The sequence below is a fragment of the Monodelphis domestica genome, chromosome 8 (genome assembly GCF_027887165.1).
Source record: "Monodelphis domestica isolate mMonDom1 chromosome 8, mMonDom1.pri, whole genome shotgun sequence".
Classification (NCBI taxonomy): domain Eukaryota; kingdom Metazoa; phylum Chordata; class Mammalia; order Didelphimorphia; family Didelphidae; genus Monodelphis; species Monodelphis domestica.
The window spans coordinates 243,413,244-243,425,992 of record NC_077234.1 but is presented as its reverse complement, the minus strand read 5'-3'; the positions used below and the strand labels follow the sequence as shown (position 1 = coordinate 243,425,992).

Genomic DNA, 12,749 nt, shown 5'->3' with positions numbered 1-12,749 from the left:
TTATTTTTAACATGCCATACTATATCGAGTTCTATCTGCTCCTATGATTAAAATATTCTATGCACAGTTATTCAAATTAGGTAATAACTCAAACTATCTTTTACTATAAATCACAGTTACCACTTAACAGTAATTAATAAAATGATTAGAATCTAATTAATTAAATTTCTTCTTACACTCCTCCATTTGAATGAATCAGAAAGATTCAGCATTCAGGGAATAACCAAGATATTCATCTTCTGGGGGATAAGGGACCCACTCTCTTCACTCATGTTCATCCATGGCATCGAGCATCAGAGTGACTCTTCCAGGGAATAATCCTCCACTTAGCAGTCAGAAAGTTATCTCAAGTAAATTTAAGGCACAGTAGAGGAAACAGACATTCTCCAAGCAAACATGGATAGAGAAAACTAGACAGTTACCCAGGTGAGGACATATTTTCAAAGGAGTGGAATTTCCGGCAGCAATAAAGCAAGATGGCTATGGAAGAGAGAGAGCCCTTGTAAATGGAACTGAACTATGGGAAACAACTGAGCTGATACCATCCCAACTGAGCAATATATCTAGCAGAGACATTATGCCTAAGAAATATATTTGTAATCATTCCAGGGGGAGGGCAGAATGGACTTCCAGTTACAAAGTCATGAGTTAATTTGACCAGATATGGTGATAGCCATACTACCAATGTACCTGTTTATGTTTGTGACTACTTTTCCTACAAATGCTATTTGTATTTGAAATAAACTTTCCTAGGTGTATGGAAGAATGTGTAGCTATTTTAGAATGTTTTCTTAGCAAATGCCTTCGATAAGAGTTAATTGTATCTACTGCGCGATTATTGATAGGATACAAGTTGCAAAGGCGCATGAATTATAGATTTAGGAATGGGCACTTGCAGTGGATACCTGGAACTTAAGGTAGCATCCTTCTGGGGACTCAGTCCAGAAGTTCCAACTCAAATTGGAGAAATGTCACAGAAGGAATGCTTTTTTAAAAAAATGAGTCTAAAATGGGTCTATGAGGATATGGTTCGGGATGTAGACTCTAAATGAACATCCTAATGCAAACACCAGTCAACATGGAAATAGGTTCTGATCAAGGACACAAGTAATACCCGATGAAATTGCACATCAGCTGTGGGAAGGGTGGGGTGAGGGGAGGGAGGGAAATAATGTGATTATTGTAACCAAGGAATAATGTTCTAAATGGACTAAATAAATTAATATTAACAAATAAAAACTAGATATTGTTCCACAATTTGCACATTTCAACTATGAAAACTCAGCAATCACCTTTTACAATCACTTTTTGCAAAAATGTACCAAATGTCTTACAAAAGCTTTGAATATCTATTACATTTTGGTTTAATTTTTTATTTACAAAGTTATTTGTGCTATTGCACAAGATATCATTCTTTTAAAAGTCTGTATTAAAATAATAAAAAAATGACTTTTCAAAGTAATTTATTAAATCAGTATTCTAATGCAATTAATGTCAAAAGTACAATAAATACTAAAATTATTTTCTGCATACCTCTACTTGGACTATAACTGAGCTATTTTTTTTATCATGTAAAAATGTGCAAATAAATAACATTTATGAAAAGAATGGACTTACAGTTCCAGATTGAGCCAGCCAATGTGGAGGCTCTTAATCTTATCTAAGTGAACTGGAAGTGAGTAGGGAAGGATTCTTTAAACCTTAAAGATAATTTGTCACATACAAAAACAGATTAGAAGAAAGCTGGAGGTAAAGTGTTTTTCTGATTTCAGTGGAAAGCTAACCTCAAGAGCTTGGGTTTTTCACATCATAACTGTGCTTGAATTATCTCTTACTGAATGTCGAAATCTTTAGAGTAAACACAGAGAACTAAAGATAAAGGAAAAGCAGCCCTTAAAGTACAATAATATGTCAGTCTAAGCAAAGCAAAGGAAGAGGTTATTATTGTATTTTTCGCCAAGGGAGAGGACCCTGAGGAAAGAAAAATCCAAACAAATATGTAGCACTAAGTATCTGTTTTGCTGAGGCATTGAACCTCACATGCAAGAATCACATTTTACCCTCAATTGGAATTGGCCGTTGTTCTTAATAGCCCATAGGAAAGAAAAAGCGTGTCTGGGAAGATATTGTGCTTCTACTTACTTCGTCCTAACTACTTTCAGTTGAAAAGTAAGTCACAGACACCTTAGTGTGTTGATAATGTGATATATCCCAATTTTATTAATGCATTGTTTCATTAGTGCAATGTTCTGTGCTCTGACTAATTAAGTGGATTGGAATAATGAGGATAGATCATTTTCAAATATGATAATGTCTAAGAATCCAAATAGTTCTCATTTTCACTCATTTTGTTCCCTGGAATTATTGCCATGAGGTGGATTATTATAAGATCAGTCCCCAAAGGAACAACATCATAGTTAGGGGTTGTGTTCCTGCCTGATAACTTGAAAAAAAATGAATCATAGATAATGACAGAAACAAGTCATGTAACTAAAGCTAGAAAATCAATAAAACTTTAGAATCATTGAAGTCAATAAAATTATGTTCTGAGAAATATAAAGTACATGATCTGGATGCATTCATTATTAAAGACATCCAAAATACAAAATACACACAGAAAGTAAACCTACAACTCAAAAGGCATCATCAACTTAAAATAGTATTTGCATGTTAGTTATGATAAATAACCAAAATATTTTTGTTTGCTTTAAAATGGAAGAGGGAGAGAATTAGATGTTTTATCTCAGTTTTTTTAAAAGGGTTTGATTTTTCCCTTGGAAAATTCCCCGGCTAAGAGGCAAAAATAATGGTTTAACAACCATTTTTAGACTGAAGTAAACCTGGATTTGAGTCCCATTTTAGATTCATATTTACTAGGTGTGGGATGTCAGGCAAGCCACTTATTCTCACAAGTCACCAGATATGTTTAGGGTATATGCAGTCTATAGCAAGTGATGATTTGTTTTGGTAGAAAGAATTTTCTTAGAAATGCCTCAAACTAATGAAATCACAGATCCAGACAAAAAGTTTCCAATAACCAATGGAAATACTAAAAATAATTCCAAACATAGCTAAGGTACTGTAATAACCCCTCAATACCTCAAGGGGTTTTTGTTGGTGATTCTATTGTTATTATTATATGTGAAATATATCCTCTCCAATATAATAAAAGCCTTTTTTAAAAAATCAATAACTAATATTTCTTGATCTACAACATTCTCTATTCTCAGCTGATTTAGAAAGAAAGTTGCAATATTGTTCAATATAAAACCTAATAAAAACTTCCAGGAAATATGAAGTTAAATGGTTGGGTGAAAAGGGCATTTCACCAGAAATCAGAAGACCGACAACCTAATCATGACTTAACCCCCAACCTAAGATGTGATCTTGGGACCATTTGACTTAACATTCCTCAGCCTCTATTTCCTTAACAGTCAAAGGATTTGGTTAAAAGATCCATTTTGTATCTAGGTTTTCTTAAATGTTATGATTCTGAAACACTGTTATTAATTTTTTGTTGATGTCTATAATGATATATTATAGTTTATTGAAATCCATAAAAATGGAGAGACCATAATTAAAAATTTTCTATAATTTATTTAGAATATTTTTTCATTCAATGGTTCATGATTTTTCCACCCTTCTTCCCTCCCCCATCCTAGAACTGACAAGCAATTCCACTGGGTTATACAGGTATCATTTTTCAAAACCCATTTACATATTATTCATATTGCAGTAGAGGGATCTTTTAACACCAAAACCCCAGTTATTTCCCTATTGAACCATGTGATCAATCATATCTTTTTCTTCTGCATTTCAACTCCCACAGATTTTTCTCTGGATGTGAATAGTGTTCTTTCCCATCAGCTCCTCAGTGTTGCCTGGGTCATTGCATTGCTATGGTAGAAAAGTCTATTACATTCAATTGTGACACAATGTATCAGCCTCAGTGATCAATGTTCTCCTGGTTCTGCTCCTCTCACTTCTGCATCAATTTCTGGAGGTCTTTCTAATTTACATGGAATTCCTCCAGTTAATTATTCCTTTCAGCAAAATAATATTCCATCACCATCAGATTCAACAATTTGTTCAGCCATTCCCCAAATCGATGGATACCCCCTCATTTTCCAATTTTCTGCCACCACAAAGAGCACAGCTATGAATATTTTTATGCAAGTATTTTTTCCTTATTATATCTTTGGGATACAAACCCAGCAGTGCTATGGCTGGATCAAAGAGTAGGTAGACTTTTACTGCCCTTTGGGCATAGTTCCAAATTGCCTTCCAGAAAGGTTGGGTTAATTCACAAATCCACCAGCAATGCATTAGTGTCCCAATTGTGCCACATCCGCACCAATATTTATCACTTTCCTTTGCTGCCAAATTAGATTATCTTCTAGGTTTAAGATAGTACATCAAAATTGTTTTTATTTGCATTTCTCAAATCAGGAGGGATTTAGAACATCTTCTCTTTACTGAGTAACTTCTGAGAATTACAGAAATCCTCTTTCCATATAGACATATAAACATTTTAATCTTAATGAGTCCCTTAAATTTTCTCTTTTTTATTTGCTTTTGAACTTCTCCTGTGTCTTGTGTTTGGACTTCATATTTTTTGTTTAGGTCTAGCTTATTCCTCAGGTATGCATAGAAATCTTCTATCTTATTGAATGATGATTTTTTCCCTGAAAGAGTATAATCAGTTTTGCTGGATAGTAACTCTGGGTTGTAAACCCAAATCTTTTGCCTTCCTGAATATCATATTCCATGCCTTTCAATCCTTTAATATGGAAACTGCTAAGTCCTGTGTGATCCTCATTGTACCTCCATGGTATTTGAATGATTTCTTTCTGGCTGCTTGAAGAATGTTCTCCTTAGCTTGGTGGCTCTTGAATTTAGTTTTATATTACTAGAAGTTGTCATTTGAGGATTGATTTCTGTAGGTGATATATTAATTCTTTCAATTTGAATTTTATTTTCTTGTTCAAGGATCTATGGGCAGCTATCTTTGATAACTTCTTGGAATATAATGTCCAAGGTTTTTTCTGGATAATGGCTTTCAGGTAGTCCAATAATTCTCAAATTGTCTCCCCTAGATCTATTTTCTCTATCAGTTTTTTTCAATAAGATATTTCATGATTTCCTCTCTTTTTTTTATTCCTTTGATTCTGCTTTATTGTTTCTTTTTTTCTTATGAAATCATTACTTTCTAAATGATCCATTCTGATTTTGAAGGCCTGATTTTCCTCTGTTAGTTTTGGTTCTCCTTTTTCAGTTAGCCTATTTCTTCTTGCACCACTTTCATTTCTCTTCCTCACTTTTCTTCTACCTCTAATAATTGGTTTTTGAAGTCTATTTTTTGAGATCTTCCAGATTCTGTATCCAATCCATATTTTTCTATTAAGCTTTGCATGTATTTCCTTTACTTTCACTGCCCCTTTCTGTGTCTGTACCTTGCTCTTTATCTATATAACAAGTCTTTAGAGTTAAGTGCTTTTTTATTTGCTGATTTTTCCTATCTAATTATAGGTAGACTCTGTTTTTTGGGAAGCTGGGGTATCTTCTTAAATGTCAGTTCATGCTTGATGTTCTTCTTAGCTTATTTTCTAGGTCTGAGGGCTGAGAGCTCTCAAAGGCCTCTCCTCCTGCTAATTCAATTAATTGACCCTTGAGAAGCTGATGGCTTAAGGATTTGGCTCAGTTTTGGGCATGACCTTTTGATTTCACTTTGACCTCGATCAGGTCAGGGGCTGATCAAATTCTAGCTTTAGGCTTAGGCTCAATTTTTGGTCTTGCTGTGTACATGATCCAATCAGGCACACTCTTGATTGCCCTGTCTTGGAGCTCGCCCTCAACTTTAGGAAGAAAGATCAGTAGTTAGTACTGTCAGTCACCCCAAATTGTGTACTATATGCTTATCCGAAGCTCATACTTGAAATCCTGGTTTCTCTGGGCCCACATAGGTAGGCCACTTTGACCAATATTACCCTGGGTTGGGAATCCAGACATTCCATAGCTTTGACATTTCGGGGGAGGGGGGGCTGTTGGCTTGTACCACTATTGCCAAGGCAGGATTTCAAGACCTGAATGTTGACGTGGGCTCAGGTTCCAAACCTGGGACAGAAGATGTAGGGGAAGGGGGGAGGCTGGTGGGACATGCTCTTGGCTTGATCTTCCCTCTTTGCTACAGCCTTTTGTTGGTTCTGCTTTCTTCTCACCTCAGTTCCCTAGAGGATCTCTGCCTAGTTTTGGGGTTTTTCTTTTCTTCGAAGCTGTTTCACTCTGTCCCCTGGTTGGTTCTTTCACTCCTGTATTCATTTTGTGGTGATATTTCCCCCTGTCTTTCTTATTTAACTTTTCATGTTTCTCTTGGGTTTTGTATTTGGATATCAAATTTTCTGTTTAGTTCTGGTCTTTTCTTTATGAATACTTGGAAATATTCTATTTTGCTGAATATTCATATTTTCCCCTGGATGCATACAGTCAATTTTGATTGGGTAGGTGATCCTTGGCTGTAGACCCAATTATCTTGCCTTTCTGCATCTCATACTCCAATCCTTGTGTTCCTTTAGTGTGGAGACTGCCAGATCCTGTGTAATCCTGATCAGTGCTCCTTGATATCTGAATTGTCTCTTTCTGGCTTCTTATATAATTTTTTTCCTTAGCAAGCTCTTGAATTTGGCAATTACATTCCTGGGGTTTGTCTTTTGAGGATTTAATGTGGAGCGTGATCTATGGACTCTTTCAATGTCTATTTTGCCCTCTTATTCAAGAATATCAGGGCAGTTTTCTTGTATAATTTCTTGAAGTCTGATGTCGAGGTTCTATTTATTTCTAGGTATTCAGGTAGACCAATGATTCTCAATCGTCTATCCTGGACCTGTTTTTGAGGTCAATTATCTTCTCAGTGAGATATTTCATGTTTCCTTCTATTTTGTCATTCATTTGACTTTGCTTTATTAATTCTTTCTGTCTTGTGAAATATAAGCTTCTACTTGCCCAATTTTAGTCTTTAAAGATGGATTTTCAGTTATGATCTTTTGATTTTCCTTTTTCAGTTTCCTCTATCCTACTTTTCATGGTGAGATTGAGCCCCTTCTCTCATCGGATTTTGATTTTTGTCCTTTTGAGGCTCTTTATATTGGTAAGTGGTGAAGAGACAAAGACCCTTGATTCTACTCTTTGGCCATCTTAGTTTGGGAGTCAAGAAGCACATTTTTAAAAATTAATTATTACCTAAACAGAAATCCTAAAAAGCAAAGAAGTGATCCATGCAATTGAAAGGAAAGAACTCATTAAATGAACAAGTGAAATTGGGTGCTAGTTTAAAGAAAGAATAAAATAGCTAGTTTTGTTTTTTAAAGAAAAAAAATAAATAAAAATTACTAATATCAAAAATGAAAAAACAACCAATTACAAAAGCTTTGCAACCAATGCTAAGACGTGAAATCAATTACTAGAAACTATTTTGCTCAATTATATGCCAATTAAATTGTCAAACTAAAAATATAAAATTACTGAAGCAATCTAAAAAGAAATAAAGGATTTAAGAAACATAAGCAAAGGAAAAAACACTGAAAAAGCCAGTAATGAATTCTCAAAGGATAAATAACACTTAGGACCAAATAGGTTTATAAGCAAATTCTATTAAATATTTATATGATTAATTCATATTTTAAACTCTTTGGGGGATAAAAGGAAAAGGAGATACTGCACATAAAAAATCAGAAAGGCTTTAATCAAACCCCAGTTTCTCTCTGAAACAATTATAACAAAAATATTTTTAATATAAAAATTCTGCTACTATTTATCATGAAATTGCCTCTGAGGAATCAAATGTATGGGGCAACAACAAATAATGCAGGATTCTATGGTGGATATAATAACTTGTAGCTTATTTCCAAACATTCAGCATGTTCAAGATGTGGCATAAATGATATGAAGTTTTAAAATGGTACTAGAAAAGGAGATAAAAACTCTCTAACAACCATTAGGTCCACAGTTATCTGAGTGAAATATTAGTTGTAAAGATTAAAATTAATATATATCCGTCTTTTTAAAGTGATTTCCATATCACATGGTGCCTACAGGAGACTTTCAGCCACACAATATGAACTCCCTTTTGAAGATTTGTGAGATCATGAACAAGAGTAAAACAAAATAAAAATTCTTGAATCATTAAGATCACAAATTAATTAAAATACTAAAGAGTATTCAAGGCTGTGTGGTCAAAAGTGCCCATTTAAAGAAGTTAGATGTTTTTGTTTTTGTTTTCTTTTGGGGAAAGTATAGAATCAGCTCAGCTAAACCATAATCCTTCAACAAGTCTTATAACCCAAACACTGGTATTTTACAACCCTTGATGCATCATATGTTCTCCTATAATATTTTTTCTTTCTGGAAAGAATAAGTCTAGTAGAAATAAAAAGGAGATTAATTGATTCCTTAATTCTACTCCATAATAATTGTGATAGTTTTTTAAACATTTATTTAACAATGAATCTATTATCTTTTGTGGGTATTATTTTCAGTGATGCTGGTTACAATCCATACATCCATGTTCACCCTCTGAATTTCTTTTCAATGGTCTTCCTATAGGTTCATCACAAGGGGATCCATCCATAAAAGAAGAGGCCTTCATCACATTCTTGAAAATACTGATGAAGCACATCTCCTATCCATTTGTTATTCTTCAGTCTCACTTTATTGCAATACACCCATATTTTGGTCATATATTTCTTTTATGACATTCCTTACACAGCTTTTCCTTCAAGATTACTTATTTAAAATATGTTACAACTTGATTACATCCACCATACACTTCTTGTCTGATAAAAAATCCATTTAAAATTGTATATAGATTATTTGAGTAAAACTTTATATTGCTCTTGAAAATTTACTGACAATTGAAACTATACATACAATATGAAAATGTACATCTTGAGTGGTGACTGTCAAAAATCTTTGAACTAATGAATCTTTTCAGAGAGTTCATTATTCAAAATAGTTTAAAATATGCAAACAATGTGTGGTAAATTCATAAAGCTATAAAATTATTTTGAACTAAACTACATTTCCCTAATCTTTAAAGGGATTTATCTATCAGTTTTTAAATGTTGAACATAGTTGACATTTTAAATTGAATTGTTTCTGAACTAATTACTTTGAATCTCTTTGTAAATGCTCAAAATAAAGCCCATGAAATATGCATATCTTCAAATCGGAAAAGATAATGTCTCTTCTACTGTAGACATTTATTTGGTTTAGTGATTGTTAAATGCATTTTTAAAATTAAATTATTATTAAAGACTAAGTTTTGCTCCTTTTATTCTTAGAACTAGAAATCAAAAGCATGGAAATCAAAGGACTTTTCAACATTCCTTCTATCTGGTAAAAAAAAAAAAGGTATAAATATAGTGACTCCACAACCTTGATTTTCTGAATTAATCTTGATTTTTTTTAAAAAAAGAAAGTATACTTAAAGGGATTTGCAATAAAGAAAAAAAAATTACCAATCCTTAATCAACCTGTTTTGATTAGTGGGTTAGTGAGTGAAAGTAATCTCAGATAACCCACTCTATCTAGCAACATCAGACCACATCTCATCTAGCTGTCCTATTTAGCCATCTTTTCCTCTACTTGAGGTTGACTTTTTTCTCAAGTATAAGGCTTTGGGTTTATCTTTTTGGATCTTGATTATCTCATTCAGTGTCTGTTATCTCTCCCCATGTAGTATTACATGAAATGTGATAACATAACTTTATGCCTTTATCTAAGCTATTGATAAAAAAAAAGGACCAACCAGATACCTCTCAGGAACTTAATTGGCAATTCTGATACATGGGCATTGAACCATTAGGTATTGCTATTTTTTTCCGGCCATTCAACCGGTTCTGAATCCATCTAATTGTGTTAACAGTTATCCATTTATCCTCAGTTACCCATCTTCTCTATAAACACAGTCTGGGATATTTTATTTAAAAGATCTTATAAAACATAGGTTAGTTATTTCTATATTATTTAGCTCTTCTATAAGTTTAGTCATTGCTTTTAAAAAATGGAAATGGAATTTGTCATGATGTAATTAAAGTAAATAAGGTAAGTTTTCATGACCTATCTTAATTTGTTCTTTTTCTAATATTTTTTTATGTTCCAAGCCCATTTCATTGATCTCATCCTCTCAATTTGATTGCTATAGGCATTCAGAGATATAAATTTTCCCCTGAGTAGGGCTTTGATTATATCCTGAATGTCTTTTCATTTTAATTCTCTTTAATGAAGTCGATAATTGTTTCTGTGATTTCTTTTTTGACCTATCAGTTTTGAAGAATCATATTATTTCGTTTCCAATTAATTTTAAATTTGCCTTTCCGTGGACCCTTTTTAAGTACAATTTTTATCACATTATGATCTGAACAAGTTGTATTTATTATTTCTGCTTTTCAGCATTTATTTGCAATATTTCTATGCCCTAGTACATGGTCGATATTTGTATATGTACCATGAACTGCTAAAAAGAAGGTATATTCCTTTATATTCCTATTCAGTTTTCTCCAGATATCTATTAACTCTAATTTTTCTAGCATTTCATTCACTTTCCTTATTTCTTCCTTATTTATTTTTCAGTTTGATTTATCTAGTTCTAACAGGGGAAGGTGGAGATCACCCACTATTATGGTCTTAGTATATATTTCTTCCTTGAGTCCCTTTAATTTTTCCTCTAGAAATCTAGATACTATGCCATTTTGTGCATAAATGGTTAGTAATGATTTTAATTCATTGTTTATAATGAATATAATTCCCTTCCTTATCTCTTTTAATCAGATCAATTTCTACTTTGACTTTGTCTGATATCATGATTGCCACTCCTGCTTTTTTTTACTTTAGATGACACATCATAAATCCTGCTCCAGCCTTTTACCTTGAATCTGTGTATGTCACCCTGCCTCAAATATGTTTCTTGTAAACAACATTTAGTAGGATTCTGGTTTTTAATCCACTCTGCTATCTGCTTCCTTTAAGGGGTGAATTTATGCCATTCACATACAATGTTTGTCATGACCTATCCTTGATGATGCCAGTAAGGCTTTTTAAAATCTCTATTTCTTTTTCTAGATGTTCATCAAGCACATACATACTGATATACTGTAGAATTTTTCTCTGAAATCAAGTAAAGCTGACTAAGCTGGCCTAGAATTTGTAGTATTCTTTATCTTCCCCTTTTTTCAAAAAGAAAAAAGAAAACATTAGTCAATCCCCAGCCATCTCTCTCATATTCCTTATTCTTTCCATTTTTACTCAATGGCTCAGCAAACAGATCTGCTGATATTTTCAGCATCTCTGGAGGATGAAGCTCATTTTGGGTCACATGACTTGAATTCATCAAGTATAACTAGGCACACTATAATATCTCTTTATCAAGTAAGATAACATATGTATATCCAGTGTCAGAAAGGTATCAATCCTCTATAGATTATTGCTACATTTTTCTAACTTTCCATAACTTTCTGGAATTGAGATCCTTGATTTTTTGTCATTTGCATTGGCAACTGTCATGGATAATTCTGAAGATTACCTCCTATAACAACAATTTGTCTGTCATGTCTGTTTTTCTCATTGGGGGTCCAGGTGCTATGTTCTACTGAGACCTACGTTTTAGAGCTGAGACCTACGTTCAAATTTCATTTCTATTATTTATTATATGACATCAGGCAAGTTACTTCACTTTATCACCTAAGTCTCAGTTTCCTCATTCTTAAAATTAAAGATTCAAAGTAGATGTAATCTAAGGTCTTTTCCAACTCTAAAGCTTATGATCATGGATCCTAAACAAGACTTGATTGATTAGAAGACAAAAAAAATGTGATTTGGATGGACCTAACTCATTAATCAAACTTTTAACAAGGTGTTTTTCTAGATCTCACTCTCTCATTAGAGCCAATTTGAGACTTCTATTACTGATACAGACACTATCTTGTCAGATACTCTCTCTTTGAGGAGCTGGACATAGTGTTTTCTCTCATGATAGAATTCGATATTAGATGCATTCCATATTCAGACTTGTATTGGTCATTACTAGGTAACATTGTCTGATCAAGGATTTTGACTGCCAATTAGGATTGAATCATAGATCTGAAAACAATAACTAGACAGGTCAGCATGAAGAGCAGAGACCTTCATCTTGTCCACTAAAAGCACAAAAAGTATCTCTCAGTGCCTTCTCGCTTTGACCAATTTTTGAAGGTGGAAATACTTTGGAATATTATAGCGCAGTGCTATTAGGTCTATTTCATTCCTGGATGGAGACTTCTAGATTCAAAGCTCTAAGATTAGGAAGACAGAAGGGCAAGAAAGTTAAATCATTTGTGAGTAGGTCTTCGGATGATTTCTTTGAACAGTTCACATTTGTTGAAAATGTTCAGTCTTCTCAAGACACACTCAAGTTGGTTACTTAAAATGTCATTTCATAAACAAACATGTTAATCTTCTTAAATTTAGAATACCTAAAACCTAGAATACTTACTACTACTACTACTACTACTATAAGTAGTTATGTAACATTAAGACTTTACATTATCCATATAGAAAAAAAAGCCTTTTCATTCACTGGTAAATTAATCTAATATTGAAGTTGTTCAGATGCAGAAAATTGGTGGGGAGATACACTGTGGTACAATTGAATGTAATGGACTTCTCCATTAGTGGCAATGCAGTATTTCTGAACAACCCGGAGGGATCTAAGAGAAAGA

The 12,749-nt window shown here is 33.3% G+C and overlaps 1 protein-coding gene across 3 annotated transcripts in view; it reads left to right on the top strand.

The window, feature by feature from the left end:
• Nucleotides 1–12,749, top strand: part of EPHA6 (EPH receptor A6) — a 1,223,915-nt gene that overhangs the window by 357,409 nt on the left and 853,757 nt on the right. The window lies entirely within an intron of this gene.